General features: G+C 34.4%; 1 long non-coding RNA gene across 2 annotated transcripts; it reads left to right on the forward strand.

The window, feature by feature from the left end:
• The first annotated feature begins 7,687 nt into the window (after nt 1–7,687).
• LOC123544354 (uncharacterized) lies at nt 7,688–18,509 on the forward strand. 2 transcript variants are annotated; one of them, XR_008370703.1, is made up of 4 exons: nt 7,688–7,727; nt 12,278–12,418; nt 13,368–13,492; nt 17,377–18,509. It is a non-coding gene; the product is annotated as an uncharacterized LOC123544354 (long non-coding RNA). The 2 variants fall into 2 exon arrangements; XR_008370702.1 differs by having other exon boundaries at nt 7,694–7,944.
• Nucleotides 18,510–24,050: the final 5,541 nt, after the last annotated feature.

Below are 24,050 nucleotides of genomic sequence, written 5' to 3' on the forward strand. Positions count from 1 at the left end.
GGGAGGTTGGTCATGACCATCAGATGACTCTTATCGATCAATATGTTACAGGTCAAGGTCACAGTGACCCTGAACAGTTTTCGGATGATAACTCAAGAACTTATAGGCCTAGGGTCACAAAAGTTGATAGGGAGCTTGGTCATGACCAGCAGATGACCCCTATTGATTTTGAGGTCAGTATGTTAAAGGTCAAGGCCACAGTGACCAGGAACAGTAAAACGGTTTCCGGGCAGTAACTCAAGAACGCTTTGGCCTAGTTTCAGGAAAATTGATACATGTAGTTAGGTTGGTCATGATCAGCAGATGACCCCTATTGATTTAGAGGTCATTAGGTCAAAGGTCAAGGTCACATTGGCCAGGAACAGTTAAAGCAGTTTCTGATCTTCTTGTCTAAAACCACAGAGCCTAGGGCTTTGCAATTTAGTATGAATTATCATCTAGTGGTCCTCTACCAAGATGATTCAAATTATTGACCTGGGATCTAATATGGCCCCGCCGTGGGGGTCACATGGTTTATATAGACTTATATAGGGAAAAGCTTTTAAAATCTTCTTGTCAATAACCTACAACATTTAAATTTTGACCATATGTATGGTTTTGAGTGGCAAGATGAGCCTTGACATGAGTTGACCTTGACCTTGACTTACTTTCACATTTCTATAGCTACAGCCTTCAAATTTGGACCACATGCATAGTTTTGTGCACCGAAATAATTTTGACCTTGACATTGACCTAGTGACCTACTTTCACATTTTTGAAGGTACAGGCTTCAAATTTGGACCACATGCATAGTTGTGTGTTCCAAAATGAAATTTGACTTTGATTTTGACCTAGTGACCTACTTTCACATTTCTCAAGCTACAGCCTTTAAATTTGGACCACATGCATAGTTTTGTGTACTGAAAAAAAGTTTGACCTTGAAATTGACCTAATGATCTACTTTCACACTTTCGAAGGTACAGGCTTCAAATTTGGACCACATGCATAGTTTTGTGTACCGAAATGAACTTTGATCTTGAGATTGACCAAGTGACCTACTTTCACATTTCTGATTGTACAGACTTCAGATTTGGACTGCATGCATATTTTTGTGTTCTGAATTGAAATTTGACATTGATTTTTACCAACTACCTACTTCCACATTTCTCAAGCTACAGCCTCCAAATTTTGAAGCACTTGCGTATTTCTGTCTACCGAAATGAACTTTGACTTTGATATTGATCTAGCGACCTACTTTAACATTTCTGAAGCCACAGCTTTCAAATTTGGACCACATACACATTATATTGTACCGAAATGAAATTTGACCTTGATTTTGACCTTGAGCTAGTCTTGAAATTTGGAACATTCAAAAATGGCTCAGTGGATGGCACCAATATCACTTTGTAATCTCATGTTAGGTTAAAGGTCAAAGTCAGATTAAAACAGAATGGTAGAACTTTGATTTACAGTGAGCATATAATTTCTGTTCCTTGTGCAATTACTAAATGCATCAAGGGGGGCATTTCATGTTCGACGAGCTCTTGTTGTGTTCATTTTAATGTATGTCTAAATTGGGAATGCACATTTCACAGTCTGCACTAGTTTGTTGTTTTTCAATAAATGATGTCTAAAACACAGTTCCCTTGTTTTATTGTTTTTATGGCCACGTTTGGCATATTTACCTTCTGAAAGAATTGCAAAAACAGGACAGTTCTCTTCAGTGAACTTTGGCCTGTTTTCCTTGTCAGAGATTGGCAAGAGGACGTTGTTGACTTGTTAATGGGAGACTAGACGATTTCAGTCTCATTTATTTATTATGCCCCCCTTCGAAGAACGGTATATTGTTTTGCAGATGTTGGTCGGTCTGTCGGTATGTAGACCAAACCGTTTTCGGAAGATAACCCAAGAATGCTTGGGCCTAGGAGTATGAAACTAGATAGGGGGATCAGTCGTGACCAGCAGATGACCCTATTGATTTTGAGGTCAAAGGTCAAGGTCGCAGTGACCCAGAACAGTGAAACGGTTTCCGGATGATAACTCTAGAACGCTTGGGCCTAGGATCATGAAAGTTGATAGGGAGGTTGGTCATATCCAGCGGATGACCCTTATTAATTTTGAGGTCAGTAGATCAAAGGTCATGGTCTCAGTAACCCAAAGCAGTTTACCGTTTCCGGATGATAACTTAAGAACATTTGGGCCTAGAATCACGAAACTTGATAGGGAGGCTGATCATGACCAGCAAATGACCCCTACTGATTTTAAGGTCAATAGGTAAAAGGTCAAGGTCACAATTATCCAGAACAGTAGAACTTTTTTGTACAGTCACCATATAATTTCTGTTCCTGGTGCAATTACTGAATGCATAAGGGTGCGGGGTGCATTTCATGTTGACCGAGCTCTTGTTTTTGTTGGGTTTAACGTCGCACTGACACAATTATAGGTCATATGGCGACTTTCCGACGTTGATAGTGGAGGACGACACCAGATGCCGCCCTGTGCATCATTTCATCACTAACGGGCACATGGGTAGAACCACTGATATCCTGTTAGCCAGGTGAATAGCTTCCTCACATGAAGAATTCAACGCTCCAGGTGAGGCTGGAACGCACATCGTTGAGGGCCATGTGATTTGAAGTCGGCAACCTTAAACACCCGGCCACGGAGCCCCCTAGACTTTAGTCTCAGCTGCCTGGACGTTTCTTCTCTAAAAGGAACAACTAAAAACTTCTTATACAAGGAAACAGAACACACTGTCAACATTCACAACAAAAATGTTTTTGTGCTCCGTAAAGGTGGTATACTTTTGGCTTTGAATGATAACAATTAAAATGATTCCGACCAAACTACACACATGATATATATCATGTGAAGGGGTATGGAGCCCTGCATTCCATAATATACTGTTACCTCCAAAGCCCACCTGCATACCTTTATAGGTAGATTGTTGATCTACAGATCGCGGGGTAGTGAATTCAATCCACGGGTGGGGCGTATGTTTTCCATGACAATTTGATAGATTTGTGTCTGAAATCATTTGTCTTTCACCACTTATTCATATGGAAAAGTTGGCAGTTACTTGCGGAGGTCAGTTTTGTACTGGCACAGAATCCAAGAACGCTGAAAATAATTTTAAAAAATAATTTCAGGTGAGTGTGTGGGGAGTGCATTTCAACTTTAGTTGCAACATCTTTTGCAACAGATGAAAGCACTAAAACACCAATTTTAGATTTAAAAAAAAAAAAAAACAACAACAAGCAAACATCCGATTTAAGAAGTTGAAATACTGTTGAATTACACTGACTTGAAAGAAAGATGTCCGACACATACTGAAGAATTGGGCAAAAATCGATTCTATTATCTTTCCTTGTTTATTGAGATCAACGCTATACCTTGTTGTCTCCCTTCGACCGTCTAGCTAAATATCGATCACTATCGGATATTTTTTAGATCGTTATGGTTCGGCTATCTCCGCTTATCGTATCACGGGAGGTGCCGATCATAAAAAAAACAAGGATTATAGATTACAGATCTCCTGTAAAAACGTAGTGGGAAGGGTGATTTATTTTACACCAATTTTAAGTACCGGTAAAACAACAACAGCAAATATAGTCATCAACTTGGTTTAATTCTGTTTTTCAATAATGTAAAATACGGAACGGAAAAAAGAAGACACTACGTTATTTATTCTTTTATTTTGCATAGTCAAAGAGCTATAAAAAAGTGTTTTATACTTCTTTGGCATAGTATATGAAAATATGATCAACACTATATTATCTTCTTTATATTTTACATTAAAGAAACTGAGACATAAAAACAAATATAAATACACAAAATCATGTATATAAGGCGAGCATAACATACATGTACATGAAACTACTATTATCTTAAAAAATAGAAAGCAGGAAAAAAATATATTTTTAAAAGTGCTTACAAACTTGACAATTTCATTTTCAGTTATTATAAATAGATGTGAAATGCGTTTTTTATTATCATTATTAATCATATTTAACTTGTTAAAATTAATTTTGCTATGTAATGAACATTTGAAAAACATATTGTCACACACTGCTGAAAAATGAACAGAAAAACAAACTAGCAAACATACTTGACAATGTAAAATGTATCTTTTTTTGACACCAGAGCCTGTTAATTGGAAGTGTGACCTATTTGCCCCCGAGCCAGTCATTGTGTAGTAAAGTATGTGCGAATTATGACTTCTCAAGGTTTCTCAAAAGGGACTGACTGACTGATTTAATAAATGTCAGATTTTTAAAATAAAAAGTGGAAAACCTAGGAATAAAACAAGCACACCATAGAAAAAAGTCTTTTAGAAAAGATTTAGGATAAAGTGACACTAATGTAGTGTAAAGGTTATTCATAATAACTATCATGAATATTTTTACTATATGAACAGGGGATTACAGATTTTTCATATCTTTTAGCGCATGCTATACCTTCTTGAGATTAGCTGTGCGTACATTCAGTTCAATTCAATTTCGATTTATTGCATAAATACAATGCCTACAAGCAAATGAAAGCATTATATAATATGGAGCAGAGAAAGTACATAATAATTATCAGGAGAGACAATAAACCAAAGAGCTATAAAAAAATTAAAACTGTATTTTATACTTCTTTGAATAAACTAATAAATTAATAAACGACAATTTTTCACAATGTTGTCACAAAACTTCTATACTATAATATTTTCACTCTTAGGCGAACTTTTAACACGTGTTCTATATATCTATACTTTAATATCGAACAATTAACCTGTATTCAGGAAAAAATACTGTTAATCAAATACAAGTAAATACTCAATCACTGTCCCATTATCTTATGTATCTAAGTACATTTGTACTTGAAAATGAAACAATATATTTATTGTGTATTTAAATCTCGTTCATTAAACATGTTACAATTTTCAAAATGCTCTTACGCAGTCACCGAGAAGATTATTATCTGTGTAATTAAAAGACCTGATCGTCCCTAATCCCCTAATAAAAAGGTGTTGATAAGCAATAAACTTGCAAAAAGCTGTTAATTGGTAATAAACAACTATCGAAAAGCGCTTTAATATGGCTGTTTCAGGGGCTCCGAAAACAATTTACTCAAATGTTGCATTATATAAATTCTTTATAACATATTTATGGTTAAAACTTAAACTAAGGGGTATATATAAGTATAATTAAACGAATCTTTAAAATACGAGACAGTGGTTTAGAAAGAAATATATATAGTTGCAACGTGCATCATGTCTTATTTTTTTTTTATTTATTAACATGATACGTCAGCATCTTTCTCTGTAACATTTATTTTGCGGTAAGCTTGTAATTCCCAAAAACTATGGTTCGGCTTAATATAACTGAAATTATTCCCGCACTATTATTATCACTTAATACTATGTTGTAACAATAATATTTTCTGTATCATCGGCAGCTAAACTTCGGGCGGGTTCGTGCGTTTCCGCACGCGTCCGGAAATACCACGGACACGGCAAATAAAGAAATAATACAAAAATCACCAACTTTTAAACGTCTAGGGAAGCAAGAAGACATTAAAATAATTTCAAAATAAAAACATATATAAAAAGTTTATTGTCTGTAGAATACTTCAATAGGATAATAAATATTCTCAATATATGAATAAAGTGGCTACAGGGAAAAGAATAAGATACGTATCACAGGTTTTTGCTTATTTTATTCAGTAACTATATGCCGTAAACAGAGACTGATAGTGATGTTTTTTAATCGCCAAGGGAAGCATTAATTCTTCATTTTAGATAAATAATTTTTATATCTTTGTAAAGAGAAAAGAATGACGAACACTTCAATAGGATAATAAATGTTGTGTGTTCATTCTAATTAAAACAATATTTGTTCAAACTTTTTTTCCTTCTTTGTTTCTATTGGAAAATATCAACCAGATAAAAATCGATATCGCACTGTCAGGTGATTTCAAGGGGGACAATTTTACCGATAAGACGGCAAATTTTACCTAATTGTTGATCATGATTATTTTAATACACTTTTCTACATTCACCCTTCTATCATCCTATGAAGTATGAAAATCCTTGATCAAATGGTTGTCAAGTAGTTGATCGGAAACATTTTTCCATCTTCAAGCACTTGTGACCTTGACCTTTGATGGAGTGACCTCAAATCTATAGAGGTCATCTGCTCTGAGTGTCCAATCATCCTATGAAGTTTCAACATTCTAGGTATAAAATGGTTCTCGAGTCATTGATCGTATATGGTTTTCCATATTCAGACCCCTGTGACCCTGACCTTTGAAAAAATGACAAGAAAAACAATAGGGGTTATATACTGTGTAAACCCTATATCGCCCTGTGAATTTTGATTGTTTAGGTCGAATGGTTATACAGTCATTGATTGAACGGATTCAACAGACTGGACATGTTTCAACGTTAATACACGAAGTTTGGCTTTGAAACCAGAAGCCATGTTAACTTAATATTTTGATTGTTTATCAGGTTGGACAGAAACATTTAACAGAATGTACGAAATGATTATGTGGTTTTAAGAAGTCGTTTCCTTTGCACACCATACTGTGTTCGTTTCGTTTGCACACCATACTGTCTTTGTTTCTTTTGCACACCATACTGTGTTCGTTTTGTTTGCACCACAATTAAGGGCATTTCATGTGAATACAAAGGTAACATCAAAGAAATTTAAAAAAATATATGTCTGATTGAATAGTTACATTGATTTTTTTTTTATTTACAGTAGAGCGTATTAAAAACCGTTTGATATATTTTAAAAAACTTAGTTTGTAGCATCGTTCCTTTTCTCAGTTTTATTCAAATTATTCGGAGGAGTTAGGGCTCCAATTTGGGGCCAATAGAGATAAAAATAGAAATACTTTTAAGCAACTTTTCTCTTTAACCACTTGTCAGCCCTTTTAAAGATCAGTATAGCTAAAAATAGAAATAAAGAGCTCTCGGGGTCTTCACCAAAGTAGTAGTTATACAACCCTGTTGTTTGATTTCTGGGTCAAAACTTCCTCGCCAATTGCACTGCTATTTTCATAATGTAGTATGCTCTTTCTGATCTTGTATTTTTTTATTTTTCCATTCTTTTCTGTTTTTGAACTAGTAATTAGGGGGAGTTGATCAAGTTATAAGATTTGCCTCCCTTATATTATAGGTCTTAAAAAGCACTAACAAGGGCTCAAGAATTATCTCCCTTATAAAGCATGCTATTTTGGCTGTAGCTTTTGCTGTTTTCGACATTTTAGCGTCGAACAATTCTACTTCAGTCATTAGCTTTTACAAAAAAATTGCGCGAAAATACCTCAAACACATCTTGCAACAGTATCGTCAATGTATACAAAAGCAAAATGAAGATGAAGTCAAACAATATTACAACTAACATGTAAATGTCTACCAAAAATATTCGCTTAATGTTAGTGTTAGTTAATGCGCTCCACAGTTATATTAGTATGGATTTTTTTCATTCTATACATAGACTGTGACGTCACACATTCCGTCAGTGCGACAGTATGAAAGCGCTACCGTAGTGTACACAATGGATTTTTTCATAATTATGGCTCTAGGACTCAAAAATAAGTCATTAAACTCAATCCATTCATGTGCCGGACACCTTTGGTCCAAGATAGCAAGGAAAACAGCTGTAGTTCGATTCGTCTTTAAAAAGTTACCTCCCTTCGTTTCATTTACGTCCTTTGCAAACATGTCAGAAATAATTTTTCTACGAACAAAAAGAGTTTAGTATCTCATTCCAACTTTTCAAATCAACAGGCAAATCATAACTTTATTTTACAACAGACATGCTGATTTAATCTGTAAATGCTCTAGACTCTGCTGTAGTTTGTTAATATCTGTTTATGCAGGATGAAGGCGTAATTTCGCCCCAGTCAGTTCGTCCCCAATTTTAATGGAATTGGTTAGAGATCCGTTACTTAATATACAATAAGTAACATGTACGTATTATGTACTGTAAAGCAAGTGTATAAAGTAATTGCTTGTAAAAATTATGATTAGTTGTTATCACGGTTTTTGTAAATGTTTTATTTGTAATTCTGAATAATTACAACAAGTCATGAGCACACTCCATGCCTTATTTACTGGAGCAAAGAGCTAAAAAAAATAAATAGATTGGCAATTTGAAAGGCATATAGAACAAATATTTCCAACATCCCGTGACTACTGAATGAGATTTCGTTGTAAGCGTCCATTGATCACTATTAATTAAGTGGGCAAATGCTTTGAAATTAGATTAATTTCGGATGTTTGTTTACAATAATAATGGTGTTTTTTTTTTTTTTTATTGTTATGAGTATTTTCTACATGGGGAAGAAATGAACTTATGACAGGAAGTCTGGCAAATCAACAGTTGTTGATTGAAAAATGGACTCGATATTAGGACCAGGCGTACCGTCTGTTTTATACTTCAGGTAAGCGTCTGTTGATTTGATCACAATTGATCAAGTTGGCAAACGCTTTGAAATAAGATAACGCGCATATATGCGATGATGCGGAAGTATCTCCAGTTGCCATTCTTTGTATTTTATAGTTCTTTGACTGAAGGAAACGTTAATTATTTTCATCAATCAGTTCCGAGACAAATATGAATTTAAGAAAAGCTTCTGATTATGGTGTACAAATTGCTATATATATATTTTATCATTGAAAGTGTCTCGTCATCAGGTAACTGGATGTCTACTACTAGCCTGAGTTCTCGGCGTTCAGTAGTCAAACTAATTTGACTTTTCCTCAGAAATATTGAGATATTTGTTTCACATGGGCAATATCCCCACTCACGTCAAACACTCAAAAGACCAAAATAGTTGAAGCGATTCCAATGAAACTTTCATCGCTGCTGATGCGTCACATGCTATAGGTTTAAATGCCAATTTTTGCACGGAATTGGCAACAAATTCAAATGCAACTTACATTGTATCAAAAGGGGATTCAATTCCTGATTGATTTATGTAAAAATTATCAAATAATATCCAAAATTACAAATGTTATGGTGATTTAAACCTATGTATGTACTGTACACGATTAACATCTACTGTTACTTCACAAGTGAGTTAGGCCTAAAAAAATTCTTTGTTTCCGGTAACATGCTAAAAAAAAAAAAATAGGGTGGGTAATTCGGAAATTTTTTTTTTTTGATTTTTTTTTTTTTTATCAGAGAGACTTTTCGGAAATTATTTTTGTTCAAAAAATGAAAACAAATAAGGGGATTATGCCTTAAGAGCATCAGTAAGTTGATTACCAACATCACTGGGCATATTTAAAGTTTAAAAAGTGCAGTTTTGCATCTTTTTGTTAAAAAGTTAAAAATATTCTCAAAGGCCATAAAAAACATTAATTTAGGGTCGGGTGAAAAATTTAGGGTAGGTCGGGATACCAGAAACAAACAATGTTTTTTTTTTTCGCCTAAGTGATAAAACCAATAACTTTACATGACTGTGTAATTTTTTATTTATATCTTCCAGCCAGCCCGCTTAGCTCAGTAGGTAAGAGCGTTAGTTTACGGATCGCGGGGTTGTGAGTTCGATCCTCGGGCAGGCCGTATGTTCTCCGTGACTATTTGATAAACGACATTGTGTATGAAATAATTAGTCCTCCTCTGATTCATGTGGGGAAGTTGGCAGTTACTTGCGGAGAATGGGTTTGTACTGGTACAGAATCCAGGAACACTGGTTAGGTTAACTGTCGTTACGTGACTGAAATACTGTTGAAAAACAGCGTTAAACCCAAAACAAACAATTATATCTTCCATTATTTTGGTCCTTCAAAGTTTTGATGTTAAGATTGCCAGGAGTATCACAAATATAAAACAGTATGAACGTCAAATTATTTTGACGCGCTCTCCGGTGACCGGACAGCCTGCGAATATCCGCCCTGAGTCTGGTCAGGATTCATGCTGGTCGGAAAGCCACTATGTTGGTTTTCTCATGACGCGGCTCTCTTAATGAAGAAACTTACTGATACTTGTTACAATGTATTTACTAAAGATATTGATACTTATGTGTAAACAAAATTTTGATTCGAAACAAGATTTTAGAAAAGCATTGGTTCCTGAGTAAACTTTAACTGAACATGTGTAAATTCTAGATTAAGCAAAAATATAAAAGAAACAGTAAGCTTCTGAACAACAGAAATGAGTTGTCTGCGATGAGCTTGGCTAGCTGGACTTAGTCATCATTTTGGGGAGTAGATGTTTGTGTGTGCATCTGTTCGTCTGTGCGATCGTCCGATTTTGTCTGGATCATAACTTTTACATGCATCTTGTTTATATTTAGCATGAATGTTTATCTAAGTTAGAAGATATGACATGCATAAACCCCTTGTTCCTATCTCAAAGATCAAGGTCACAGTTGGGGGTCAAATTTCAATTTAAGTTCTTCTTCATGCATGGTTGGATTTTGATGTAACTTTGCATGAATATTCACCTTTGAAATTGCAGGTGGCACTGCATTTAAGTGCTTTTGCTTTATGTTCCTGATTGCCAAAAACAGTCAGTGTCCAATTTGTATGTTCTTACAACTCAGTTTTAGTGAATTTTACCAGTGTGACTGAAGTATTTCTAGTTTTACAAGAGAACTATAGGTTTAAAAAATGCTGCACAACAGACCTAAAAGTATTTATGAAGAATTTTCATCCTATTTCAAAATAATTACATAGGTAATTTCTTAAACTTGCATTTGGTTGAAGAATTTAATTTTGGATTAATCTCATGATTTTCAATTTCTTGAAATAAAATAGATGGAGGAAAATACATGTAGGCATAACAATACATTTTCACTTTGTCATTCTAATGTGTGTACATTTGTTTTGAATTCTTCTGATATTGTATTTCAAGTATTACAATATTTTGCTAAATCCTCTCCATATTTCAATGTAAGAATGCTTCTTACACCATGTAGAAGGAGGTCTGGGATCAAGTCCCAGTGGAGAGTATTTTACTACTGGGTATAAAAAATGTAGACTGGATAAAAACATACCTGCTCTGCGTAAAAAGTGACTAAAAGGGAAATGTAAAAATTATAGTGTAACACCCACCACTAATATACCAAAGTCAAAAGCTATACAATATACATAGCTTTAATATGATTGTATTGTTATATTCAACAATAATATTGTTTACAGACAATGAATAAATATGGAATTGATTTCACAAAAAGTGCGTTTAACTTAATATCACCTGTTGTGCAAGCTTAAATTTGAATTTTCAGTTCAGTTTTGTTAAAATCTACTTCTCGATTACCATTCAAGATACTGCTGTGATAGGTCATAGGATGGTGAAATATGATTACTGAATGCAAAAGGCAAGCCGTCCGTTCCTGCATCAAAAGTAAAGTTCACAAATATGGTTAAATGTCAAACTTTGTGTACATTTTTACACTAGGAAAGGTTTTGCTGATATTTACACATAATGTGTACAATCTGTGTTGTTCAGAGACAATCGATCCTCCAGTACATTCAGTGCTTTGATTTTATTTGAATCAATCAGACGACTTGTTTCAACAAGCATTTGGCTGAACCATCAATATAGCGTTGAATGTCAAAGAGTAAGAAAAATGTGCAGTCAGTCCAGGGCTCAAACCCCGGTTCCCTTGCTTACAGGGCAAATGCCCTATCGACTGAGCTAACTGGCTATCTGACACTTTACGTGACCAAGTGCGTACCATGACATATGAGTTCTCTCAAAATATGAGGGCATAGTTGTGATGTGGTCGTCATAAGAATTGTAAATAGGAAAAGCCAAGGCTAAATATAGATATAAAAATAAATAAACAAAATGTCGTAAGTAAGCCTTCTGATTGGCTAGGGGAATTAAGGGTTGTCAGAATGAGGCTATCAATAGTTCGTCTTCAGATCCTAAGCGTAGCGTAATAGGAGATGTACTTCAGTCAGATTGGTGCTATTGAAGAATCGTCAGGTTTAGTGATTCTAGCTAAAATACTTTCTGAATTATAAGCATTATTTCTTTTTGCACCAAATCAAGGGGGAAAACTCTGCTATTACTCGGCCATGATGTTAGCAAAGATCATGTGCTACTGATAATAATGAGACATTTGGTTATTTCAGCTGAAATACTTTTTGAAATGTAAGCAATTTCTTTTACAAAATCAAGGGGAACAAGTCTCTGCTTTTACTAGGTCAAGGAAGATAATACTATACTGTAAGCAAAATGGAACCTGTGCATTTCTGTTATTAGAATTGTTACTTTGTTTTTATGGCTTTCAGGAAATAATCTTTTAACCAAATGTGATTTAGTATTTATAATAAATGTTTCAGATTTCACCAAGATTCCTGTGAATTTCACCAAGATTCCTGTGACAGTCAGTTTTATGAGTCAAGGTTACAACAAGATCTCATTTCTGCATCTGGAAGAGTCTACTTCACCAAAGATGTGTTTGAGCTTCTCTGTGAATTGGGGTTTGTTACTAACATTTTGTTTCTTTTTAAGTGGAACAATGTTTTCTTTTACACATGGAAACTCTGGACATTCATGTTGCCTGTTTGGGACCAAATGTGATATCCAAACTTTGACCATGGCCACTGACCTGCAGGCCAATACTCATGTGACTGTGCTTTATTTCATGAAATCAAACATAATTGAACTATACAAAGACTAGCAATTTGCACAAATTCATTTACAGAGGTTTTATTTCAGAAATCATGAAATACATGTTTCTGTTGGACAAAGTGATCTTACTTTTAAAGCAGCATGCCTCCACATTTGGCTAAAAGATAATCTTTCTTTCAAACTGAAGTTTGATCATATTATGAACATAGAATATGAATTTTTATTTCTAACATATTTTAAAAGTTCCAAATCAAGAAAAAAAGATGACCGCGTCGGGAATCGAACTCCGGACCACTGCGACAATAAAGACATTTTCCCATCGTCGTAACCAATAGCGCTATAGCTGAAGTAGTGATAATGACTCCAAAATATAGATAATTATAACTGAGACAGTTTACCTGGAGTAAAAGCGTGACAAACACTTTTCAATTTTTGTCGTAAAAAGTAGTAAAAACAGCAAATTCTCGTGTGTTTCCGTAACAAAGTTTGTCAGTAATTAAGTTTTAAAGCCTTCTTAAGAAATATAGCATTTATTTCAAGAAACATAATTTAAAAAAAATAAATTTTGTTGTCAAATGATCTGGAGTCATGCTGCTTTAAGCCAACTGACCTTGCACTGACAGATATTACAGAGGTCATTGCAACAACTTGTGTTTTGTGGTATGTATGAAGGAAAAAAGTGACAGTAATATAAAAATTCTTTATTATTATCATTCTCTAATTTTTCAGTGTTTCAACTATAAAAGTTTTACTCGAGTATAAAAATGAATAGTTATCTTTACAACTACCTATTTTCAGAAACCATGCCTTCGTGTCTGCACAGGCTTTTGCAGAGACATACAGTTCTGTCTTCCACAACGAGCATCCTCACATGAAACAGTTCATTGCATGGCAATGTCATATGAGACTCACAAGTACAAATGGTATATTGCTAATTGTAACATTTGATTTACCTAAAAGCAGTTATTATTAAAAATATGTGTAAACTTTAATGCATTTATATCAGACAAGTCACACACAAATGTCAGACAGGGAAGTTCAATAAATAATTTATTATATTAAAAAAAATCTGAAATTTGGGAAAATATATCTCAGATTATTACATGGCTTGATTTGATTTCCAGTTAAACAAAGAAGGAAATTAAGCTCTGTATATTTAACAAATAATCAAGGCCTTCGAGTTGTTTATCATCTGATTTACCAGGGTTCAGAGTTTGGATGTGTAGGAATTGAACCATGAGGGCGTTAGCCCGAGTGGTTAAATACTGAAGCATCTGAATGATGAACCGTGGTAAATCAGACAATAAATCACAAGAAGGCCTTGATTGTTTTCATTCTGACATGTTCATTGATATATTTTGATAAATATTATGCTGGACTTCATTTACGCGAGGAGTAATGTGTCGGACGTCATGCGGCAATTTGACGTCATACTTAACGTCATAGTGCTCTCTTACCGGTCCGCGCGTCAACCGTTGTTTATCACAGAATATATAGAGCTTGATTTTCTTCTTTGTTTAACTGAAAATCAAATTGAGCCGTGTTAGAATCTGTGATAAACAACGGTAGATGCGCAGACCAGTAAGAGAGCATTATGATGTCATTTATGACACCATATTGCCGCATGACGTCGGATAAATTACTCCTGGGGTGAATGAAGTCCAGTGTAATATTTATTAAAACATGTCAATGAGCATGTCGGAATAAAAATAATCAAGGCCTTCGGGTGGTTTATCGTCTTATTTACCATGGTTCATAGTTCAGATGCTTCTTTATCTAATGCCCTCATGGTTCAATTCCTAAGCATCTGAAATCTAAACAATAGTAAATAAGATGATTAACCACCCGAAGGCCTTGATTATTTTTTAGATATACATTGTGAAATTCACCAGAGGTCTTTGGCAATATAATTGTTGTTTTTTTCCAAGGGAGCATGTGGCCGAACCCCTTTATTTGTCCCATTTTACATCCAGTTTTGGCTGGTGAGCCCCTTGAGTGTCAGTAGTAAGTAATATATGAACATTCGAAACAGTATTTTCTACCATTTTTTGCTTAGATAAGTATATTACTGTGCTCAAAATAAGGAATTGTTATTTATGTCTAAGTGCTTCTTATTCAAAAAATTGTTCAAAGATCAAAATGTACTTAGGAAAATATTCAATAATGACTTTATTGCAAATGTTAATTTTGAATAACCAAACAATATAACAAATATTTTGAAATGAAAAGAATTGTCTTTTGATCACTCTGCAAAAACATATTCTGTCTTTCTGGAAAAAAATCAGAAAAGCAAAAAATTATTGGCTCCAAGTAAAATCACAGACCACCACTCCACCCCACTCCTTCAAATAGTCAGCCAAGTAGCATGGCACACATAGCTGCTACACAGAACATTGACCTTTAAATGAGCTGTCTGTAAGACAATGCTGGACTGTTTGAATTGTTGTCCCAAAAGCAGGAATATTACCCGGTACCCTAAATGTTAGAGTAGTTTCAATCCAGTAACTGCACAGTTTTGAAGTAACTTGCATGCAAAAGTTAAAGTCCAATAGGGGGCATAATTAGGGCAAAATGCATGTCAGAGTTATGGGACTTGAAGCTTTAACCTAGATTTATAACCAAGGATAAACATGTGAAGTTTCAATTCAATACCTGCACTTAGGAGAAAGTAACTTGCATGTAAGATTTTAACCAGGATTTTCAAAGAACCAAAGGGTGCATAATTTGGCCAAATTACATGTCAGAGTTATGGGACTTGACCAAGTGAGGTTGGTAATTGACCTAGAAAAAGAAAAAATAAGTTTCAAAGATATATGCCTTTAGATAATAGCCATATATACTTGCATGCAAAACTTTAACCCAAGGTGTGATACCATGCTATTCAGTTGGGCCAGAAATATAAGCAGTTTCAGTCCCAGGTTAGTAGGATTGTTAATCCAAATCTGACTGTTGTAGAAAATTATGTTGATGATTGAAAGGTACACTCATGAGTTACAGAAAAAGATACATCCTATGAGAGATTTTAATATAAATAAGATTATACATATCCTTAGCTCACAACTTTGAAAATTTGACAGTAAGTATTGTTTTATTTTGGCAGTTCTAATCAAATATTTCATACATAGCACTAGGTGTATGGCATTTAGTATTCAGCATTTATCATCATATTTTGAATTTTGCATTTAACAAGTATTTGATATTGGGCACTTGTCAACTGACAAGTTGTCTATTGTCTGCCTCTAAGATTAGAAGTAATCACTTTATCCATGTAAATGTCACTGGAATTTTCTAATAAATTATATGTAAATTCAAAATGTTTTTTTTGGTTTAAGAAATTAGTAAGGTGGCTGGCTTGAACCGTTTCTGCATTTTAAAACAAACTGTTTCCCAACTGATATGTGAGTTTTCCTCACTGTCATATTTTCTTACTGTAAGTTAATAGTTAAGAAAATCATATAATCTTTCAAGTATCCTCACAGATTATATTTAAAAAGAACAGTTTCTAAAATAATTCCCTTAAACCCTTACCATGCTGGAAACAACTGATTCTGCTTTTGCAACCAGTGTAGTTCAAGAGCACATCCATGCAGTCTGATCATGATCTGCACAGTTTGCTATACAGTCAGTATCTTTTTGGTAAGCACCCCTTTAAACAGTTAATGGTACTGTCCAAATTGAAAGATGGACTGTTCATTATAGAAATTTAGCATTGTAAGGGCTAAGGATAAGCTTCAATCAAAACATTTAAAAATTGTGACCATTCAAATTAAGCTACTAATTATTCCACATATTTGTAATAACACAGTTGTTTTTGTTTCTGGTAAGTACTTAAATACCATACATTTCCAACAGCTGAAACGGAACCATTACATTTGCATTTGTTCATATTCTATATTTTTATGTGAAATACCATACATTTGCATTTGTTCATATTCTATATTTTTATGTGAAATACCATACATTTGCATTTGCTCATATTCTATATTTTTATGTGGAATACCATACATTTGCATTTGTTCATATTCTATATTTTTATGTGGAATACCATACATTTGTATTTGCAAATCCCATATGATGTAATTCACTATATATACTCTTACTACAATACAGAAACTGTTGTACCAATTCAATATAACTGAATCCACACTTAATATGTAATTGTTCAATGTCTTCAATCCAATATATTTGTAACTTTGCCAATCCAATATGTAAACCATTCCAATACATTTTAAACTTCTCAAATCATATAGATTTGTAGCTGCTGAAATCCATTAAAATATATTAATTTTGCAACTTCCCAATTCCAATGCACTTGCAACTGCTAAAATCCCTTAAAAATATGTAGTTATAGTAAAATCAAAAGAAATACTCAGCTTTATACTTTCATCTTGAAGGTGAGTTATAATAAAAAAAAATATATATATCCCTAAAAGGTACCAAACTCTGTGGATCTTTTTGTTACTTAAATAAATTTCTAATTTTAGGAAAATAAATAATGTCATAAACATTGCATGAAACTACCACTTCTAAAAACAGGGTTTGAAATGCAAACAAATCTGGAAAAACTACTTCACTGGACAATGTCATGAATTCTAAGTGATCTGACTTTGAATCCCTTCATTATGGGGAAAGAAGATTAAATTTCAACCATTTATAGATGATTTTGACGACTTTTCAATAGTAAATTGGTATCTTTGTATTATAAAAACTTGTGAAGAAAATGGCTAATTATGAAATTCCTGTGAATCCATGGAAATAAACTGAAACATGGAAATGTCTATCCCTAATTTGCTTCATATATTTTCAGGTAGTCAGTGAAGTCATCCTGTCTCGGAACAAGACCAGATGGGGTGTCATGAAGAACGGTGTTTTTGAGGAGAAAACCAACTTTGCGTTTCAACTGAAATACAGTGTAGCCACCACATTACCATCTGGGCCAGGATATGTTGTAGACATAGTCAGATCTGCTGACAACAAGCAAGGGTAAGAATGAATTATGTTGGTATAAGACTGGAAAAATACCCACTTCATTGTACCCACCGACAACAAAGTTGTAAGGGGGGGTATACTGGTTTCAGGTTGTCTGTGTGTCCGTAGACGCAATCTTGTGCGCACCATCTCTCCTTATCCCCTTGACAGAATTTAATGAAACTTCACACAAGTGATTAGTACCAACAGTAGTTGTGCATGGGGCATGTTAGGTTCTTTTAGAAAAAAAATTTGCAGAGTTATGGGACTTTGTTTTTTTGTTACTATACTATATACATAGACACAATCTTGTGCGCACCATCTCTCCTCATCCCCTTGACACAATTTAATGAAACTTCACACAAGTGATCAGTACCAACAGTAGTTGTGCATGGGGCATGTTAGGTTCTTTTAGAAAAAAAATTTGCAGAGTTATGGGACTTTGTTTTTTTGTTACTATACTATATACATAGACACAATCTTGTGCGCACCATCTCTCCTCATCCCCTTGACACAATTTAATGAAACTTCACACAAGTGATCTGTAACAACAGTAGTTGTGCATGGAGCATGTTAGGTTCTTTCAGAAAAAAATTTTGCAGAGTTATGGGACTTTGTTTTTTTTGTTACTATACTATATACATAGACACAATCTTGTGCACACCATCTCTCCTCATCCCCTTGACACAATTTAATGAAACTTCACACAACTGATCAGTAACAACAGTAGTTGTGCATGGGGCATGTTAGGTTCTTTCAGCGACAAAAATTGCAGAGTTATGGGACTTTGTTTCTTGTTAACATACTATGTACATACAGTCTGCATATGCAATCTTGTGCGTGCCTAATCTACCAAACCCTTGCACACAATTTAATGAAACTTCACACAAGTGATCAGTACCAACCTTAGTTGTGCATGGTGCATGTTACATTCTTTTAGATAAATATTCTGCATAGTTATGGGACTTTGTTTTTTGTTACATACAGTCTATATACATACAGTCCACATAATTATGCAGTCTTGTGTGTGTCAGATTGCAATGTACTGTGTCAGTGCATGCGGGGGGTACATTCATCACCTTTAGTGATAGCTCTAGTTATTATTTAATGACCTGTTATCCTGATGAAGGACTGAAACCAGTAGATAAATAAATTATAGTCTAAACATACCCCTTTGTTTGATGTGTCATTCCTCCATTAACATTTCTTTTCATTGTGTGAAAAAATATAAAGCTATGAATCAGCAAAACAATGTGCTTTATCATTGTGCCATAAGCACATTGCTTTAAATTTTGTGTTTAATGCAGATGAAGTAACTATTCATTTAAAATTTATGTTATGCATAACTGCATTATTAGTTGGAAAATCTCTAATTTTCAATATTACTCATCAACTTATACCATTAGAGCCAAGAAAATGAAAAAAAAACTGAATAAATTGATTAAACACCATTTTTATACAATGATTTAATCAATGGCATTGTACATAATAAAAATAATAATTAGTTTAACAATATCAATAATGACAATAATTACAGTCTTACTGTAACAAAAAGTCATGACCACACCCCTAAGTCCATTTTACCCCTATTGCAAAATACCAGTGCTTAAAGCACTACATGAGGCAAAAAAGGGAGGTAATCATTAAGAATTTTATATGTGTCAATTAATATAGCCTAAAGTAAGCTAGCTCAGTGTGTTATCAACAGACTTGACAAATATATCCACAGCAGGGCTTCGGAAATTTGTCGGTTTTGGACCGATTTTTGACTTCTCAGACCGATTCATGAAGTGAAAAAACGAAAAAAATCGGTCCCGTCAAAATGGAGAAAAGTATACATTTCGGTCTGATATCTCAATACACCATCTACTGCCAAGCAGGAAATTGTTGGTCGCACCCTCAGATAATCAATAAACGTGTCAAACGGTCTGATTGTCACTTTGATAATCAGTCCGTAATTAGCACGTGACGCAGTCAGTGCTCGCGCGGCACATCCTTTAATGTTTGCAGACAGCCGACTGCAATGTATTTAAACATTTTTGACTGGTTTCCAAATATGTCTGACTGGATCCAGATCATTTCAACGGGGATCCACTTTTGTATTTAGAATCCGACGGATGGTTTATTTCAAAAGGCTATGTTTGATCACGGTAAAAAACAAATGGTCACTGCATTTAATCAAAGAGCTATAATTGTACATTATAGGTCTTTGATTTAATGAGACATCACACGGAAAACCGATCAAAATATTTTTTATAATTACTTGATTGAAAAAATTACAAGATTCATTTGTTGGGGCTCCAGTTGAAACAGGTGCAGACAGTCGTCTTTGCAACCTGACTGTGCAAAAAAGAAAAAGAAAAAAAATGGACTGGCAAACACGGATGATAAAGAAAACCAGAGTGGCGCTGTTTATCAAATCGGTCTTTTAAAAAACATTTCAAAATGAAATTTTGTTTACATCAGAAGAGAACATATAACTTTATAAAATGTAGTTGCTTATTGAAGGACAACATAAGTGAAATGAAATATCCGTGGCCAACACGCATGACCTTTTGGTACTACACATGCGGGAAATTCGATCTCAGCGTTCATATAACGTACACATTCGGTCCGCGGCAGAATATTCTTAAAATACTGAGACTGTTTAGCAGAGAATATGTGTCGTGTAATTCACTTTGACACATTGTATTTTATAGAATTCCGTCAAAGAATGAGGAAACATCACAAAGTATCTGCCGTGTATATGATACCGGTCACGTGCGTTGGCTTTTAGACTAGTTACGCACACTGTGTCAATGCCTCGGTAATTTTATCCTTACGAGTTTTTTCTTGGAAAAACATCGAAATTTAAACAAAGTAACGATCACACATAACACTGAATAACTGTCTTCAGTGTATGGAAACACGCGGTGACCGTTAACTCAGTTTTAATGCATGACACGCTTATTTCTTTACTCTATCACGTTTTACAAAATGCCCTATCGACTGAGCTAACTGGCTATCTGACACTTTACGTGACCAAGTGCGTACCATGACATATGAGTTCTGTCAAAATATGAGGGCGTAGTTGTGATGTGGTCGTCATAAGAATTGTAAATAGGAAAAACCCAGGCTAAATATAGATATAAAAATAAATAAACAAAATGTCGTAGGTAAGCCTTCTGATTGGCTAGGGGAATTAAGGGTTGTCAGAATGAGGCTATCAATAGTTCGTCTTCAGATCCTAAGCGTAGCGTAATAGGAGATGTACTTCAGTCAGATTGGTGCTATTGAAGAATCGTCAGGTTTAGTGATTCTAGCTAAAATACTTTCTGAATTATAAGCATTATTTCTTTTTGCACCAAATCAAGGGGGAAAACTCTGCTATTACTCGGCCATGATGTTAGCAAAGATCATGTGCTACTGATAATAATGAGACATTTGGTTATTTCAGCTGAAATACTTTTTGAAATGTAAGCAATTTCTTTTACAAAATCAAGGGGAACAAGTCTCTGCTTTTACTAGGTCAAGGAAGATAATTTTACTATTACTGTAAGCAAAATGGATCCTGTGCCATTTCTGTTAGTAGTATTGTTACTGTGTTTTTATGGCTTCAGGAAATATTCTTATAATCAAATTGTGATTTAGAATTTATAATAAATGTTTAAGATTTCACAGTTCCTGTGGAATTTCTCCATGATTCGGTGGTCAGTCAGTTTTATGAGTAAGATTACAACAAGATCTCATTTCGGCATCTGGAAGAGTATAAATTCACCAAAGGATGTGTTTGTGCTTCTCTGTGATTTGGGGTTGTTACTAACTTTTGGTTCTTTTTAAGTGGAACATTGTGTTCTTTTACACATGGAAATCTGGTCATTCTTGTTGCCTGTTGGGACCCAATGTGATATCTAACTTTGACAATGGCACTGACTGCTAGGCCAATACTCATGTGACTGAGCCTTTTTTAAATGAATTCGAAAATAATTGAACTATAACATAGACTAGCAATTTGCACAAATACATTTACGGAGGTTTTTTTTCAGAAATCATGAAATACATGTTTTTCTGTTGGACAAGTGATATTACATTTAAGCAGCTTGTCTCAGTTTTGGCTAAAAGTAACCTTCTTTCAAACTTAAGTTTGATCATGTTATGAAATAGATATGATATTTTTGTTCTAACATATTTTAAAAGTTCAAATCAGAAAAAAAAGATGACCACGTCGTGATTCGAACTCCGGACCACGCGACTATTAAATACTTTTCCATCATCGTAAACAATAGCGCTATAGCTGAAGGATAATGACTCTAAATATTCCTTTACAGTACCTATTTTCAGAAAACTCATGCCTTGTGCTGCTCAGGGTTTGCAGAGACATACAGTTCTGTCTTCCACAACGAGTCATCCTCAAATGAAACAGTTCATTGAAGGCAATGTCTTATGTGAATCAATAGTAACAATTGGTATATTGCTAATTGTTACATTTGATTTTACCTAAAAAGCTGTTATTATTAAAAATAAGTGTTAACTTAATTCATTTATATCAGACAAGTCCACACAAATGTCAGACAGGAAGTTCATATAAATAATTTATTACATAAAAAAAATCTGAAATTTGGAAAATATATCTCTGATTTTTTATGGGCATTGTTTGATTTTCCTGTAAAACAAAGAAGGAATTAAGCTCTGTATTTTTAAAAATAATCAGGCTTCGAGTTGTTTATCTTCTGATTTACCAGGCGTTCGGAGTCTTGGATGTGTAGGATTTGAAACATGAGGGCGTTAGCCGAGTGGCTTAAATAATGAAGCATCTGAACGATGAACCAGTGTTAAATCAGACGATAAATCACTGAATGCCTTGATGTTTTCATCTGGACATGCTCATTGATTATTTTAATAATTATTATGCTGGACTTCATTTACTCGAGAGTACATGTGTCGGACGTCATGAGGCCATTTGAAGGCATTATATTGAAGTCATAGTGCTACTTTACGGTACGCGCGCTCCGTTGTTTGAATACAGAATATATAGAGCTTGACTTATTCTTTGTTTAACTGTATATCAAATTGAGCCGTGTTTGAATCTGTGATAAACAACTGTAGATGCGCAGACCAGTAAGAGGAGCATTATGATGGCATTTATGACAACCATATTGCCGCATGACAGCGGATAAAATTTCGCCTGGGGTGGATGAAGTCCAGTGTAAATATTTATTAAAACTTGTAAGGTGCATGTAGGAATATATAATAATCAAGGCCTTCGGATGGTGTATCGTCTTTATTTAACATGGTTCATAGTTCAGATGCTTCTTTATCTTATGCACTCATGGTGCTATTCCTAAGGCATTCTGGAAATCTTAAAAAATAGTAAATAAGATGATTAAACACCGAAGGCGCGATTGATTATTTTTAGTATACATTGTGAAATTCACCAGAGGTCTTTGGCAATAACTTGTTGTTTTTTTCCAGGGAGCATGTGGCAGGTATCCCATTTATTTGTCCCATTTTTATCCAAGTTTTGGCTGGTGAGGGGGCCCCTTGAGTGTCAGTAGTAAGTAATACATGAACATCGAAACAGTATTTTCTACCATTTTTGCTTAGGATAAGTATATTTCTGTGCTCAAAATTAAGGAATTGTTTTTATGTATAAGTGATTCTTATTCATAAAATTATTCAAAGATAATTGTTCTTAGGAAAAGATTCAATATTGACTTATTGCAAATGTTAATTTTGAATAACCTAACAATTTAACAAATATTTGAAATGAAAAAGAATTGTCTTTGATCACTCTGCAAAACATATCTGTCTTTCTGGAAAAAAATCAGAAAAGCAAAAATTTATTGGGCTCACAAGTAAATTCACTGACACCACTTCCACCCCACTCCTTTCTAATAGTCAGACCAAGTAGAATTGACAAACCATAGCTGCTTCACAGAACATTGGACCTTTAAATGAGATGTCTGTATGACAATCCTGGACTGTTGGAATTGTTGTCCCAAAAGCAAGGTAATTTTACACGGTACCTTAAATGTTAGAGTAGTTTCAATCCTGTAACTGCCACAAGTTTGAATTAACTTGCATGCAAAAGTTAAAGTCCATAGGGGGCATATTTAGGGCAAATTGCTTGTCAGAGTTATGGACTTGAGCTTTAACAAGATTTATAAACAAGGATAAACATGTGAAGTTTCAATTCATATACTGCAATGTGGTGAATGTAACTTGCATGTAAGATTGTAACCAGGATTTTAAAGAACCAAAGGGTGCATAATTTGGCCAAAATTACATGGTCAGTGTTGTGGACTTGACAAGTTGGAGGTTGGTAAGTGACCTTGAAAAGAAAAAATAAGTTTCAAAGATATTATGCATTTAGTTATAGCCATATTTAAACTTTTCGCATGCATAACTTTAACCCAAGGTGTGATACCATGCTATTCAGTTGGGCCAGAATTTAAGCAGTTTCTGTACATGGTTAGTAGGAATGTAATCCAAACTGACTGTTGTAGAATTTTATGTTGATGATTGGAAAGGTAC

Source organism: Mercenaria mercenaria, chromosome 4 (genome assembly GCF_021730395.1).
Source record: "Mercenaria mercenaria strain notata chromosome 4, MADL_Memer_1, whole genome shotgun sequence".
Taxonomy (NCBI): domain Eukaryota; kingdom Metazoa; phylum Mollusca; class Bivalvia; order Venerida; family Veneridae; genus Mercenaria; species Mercenaria mercenaria.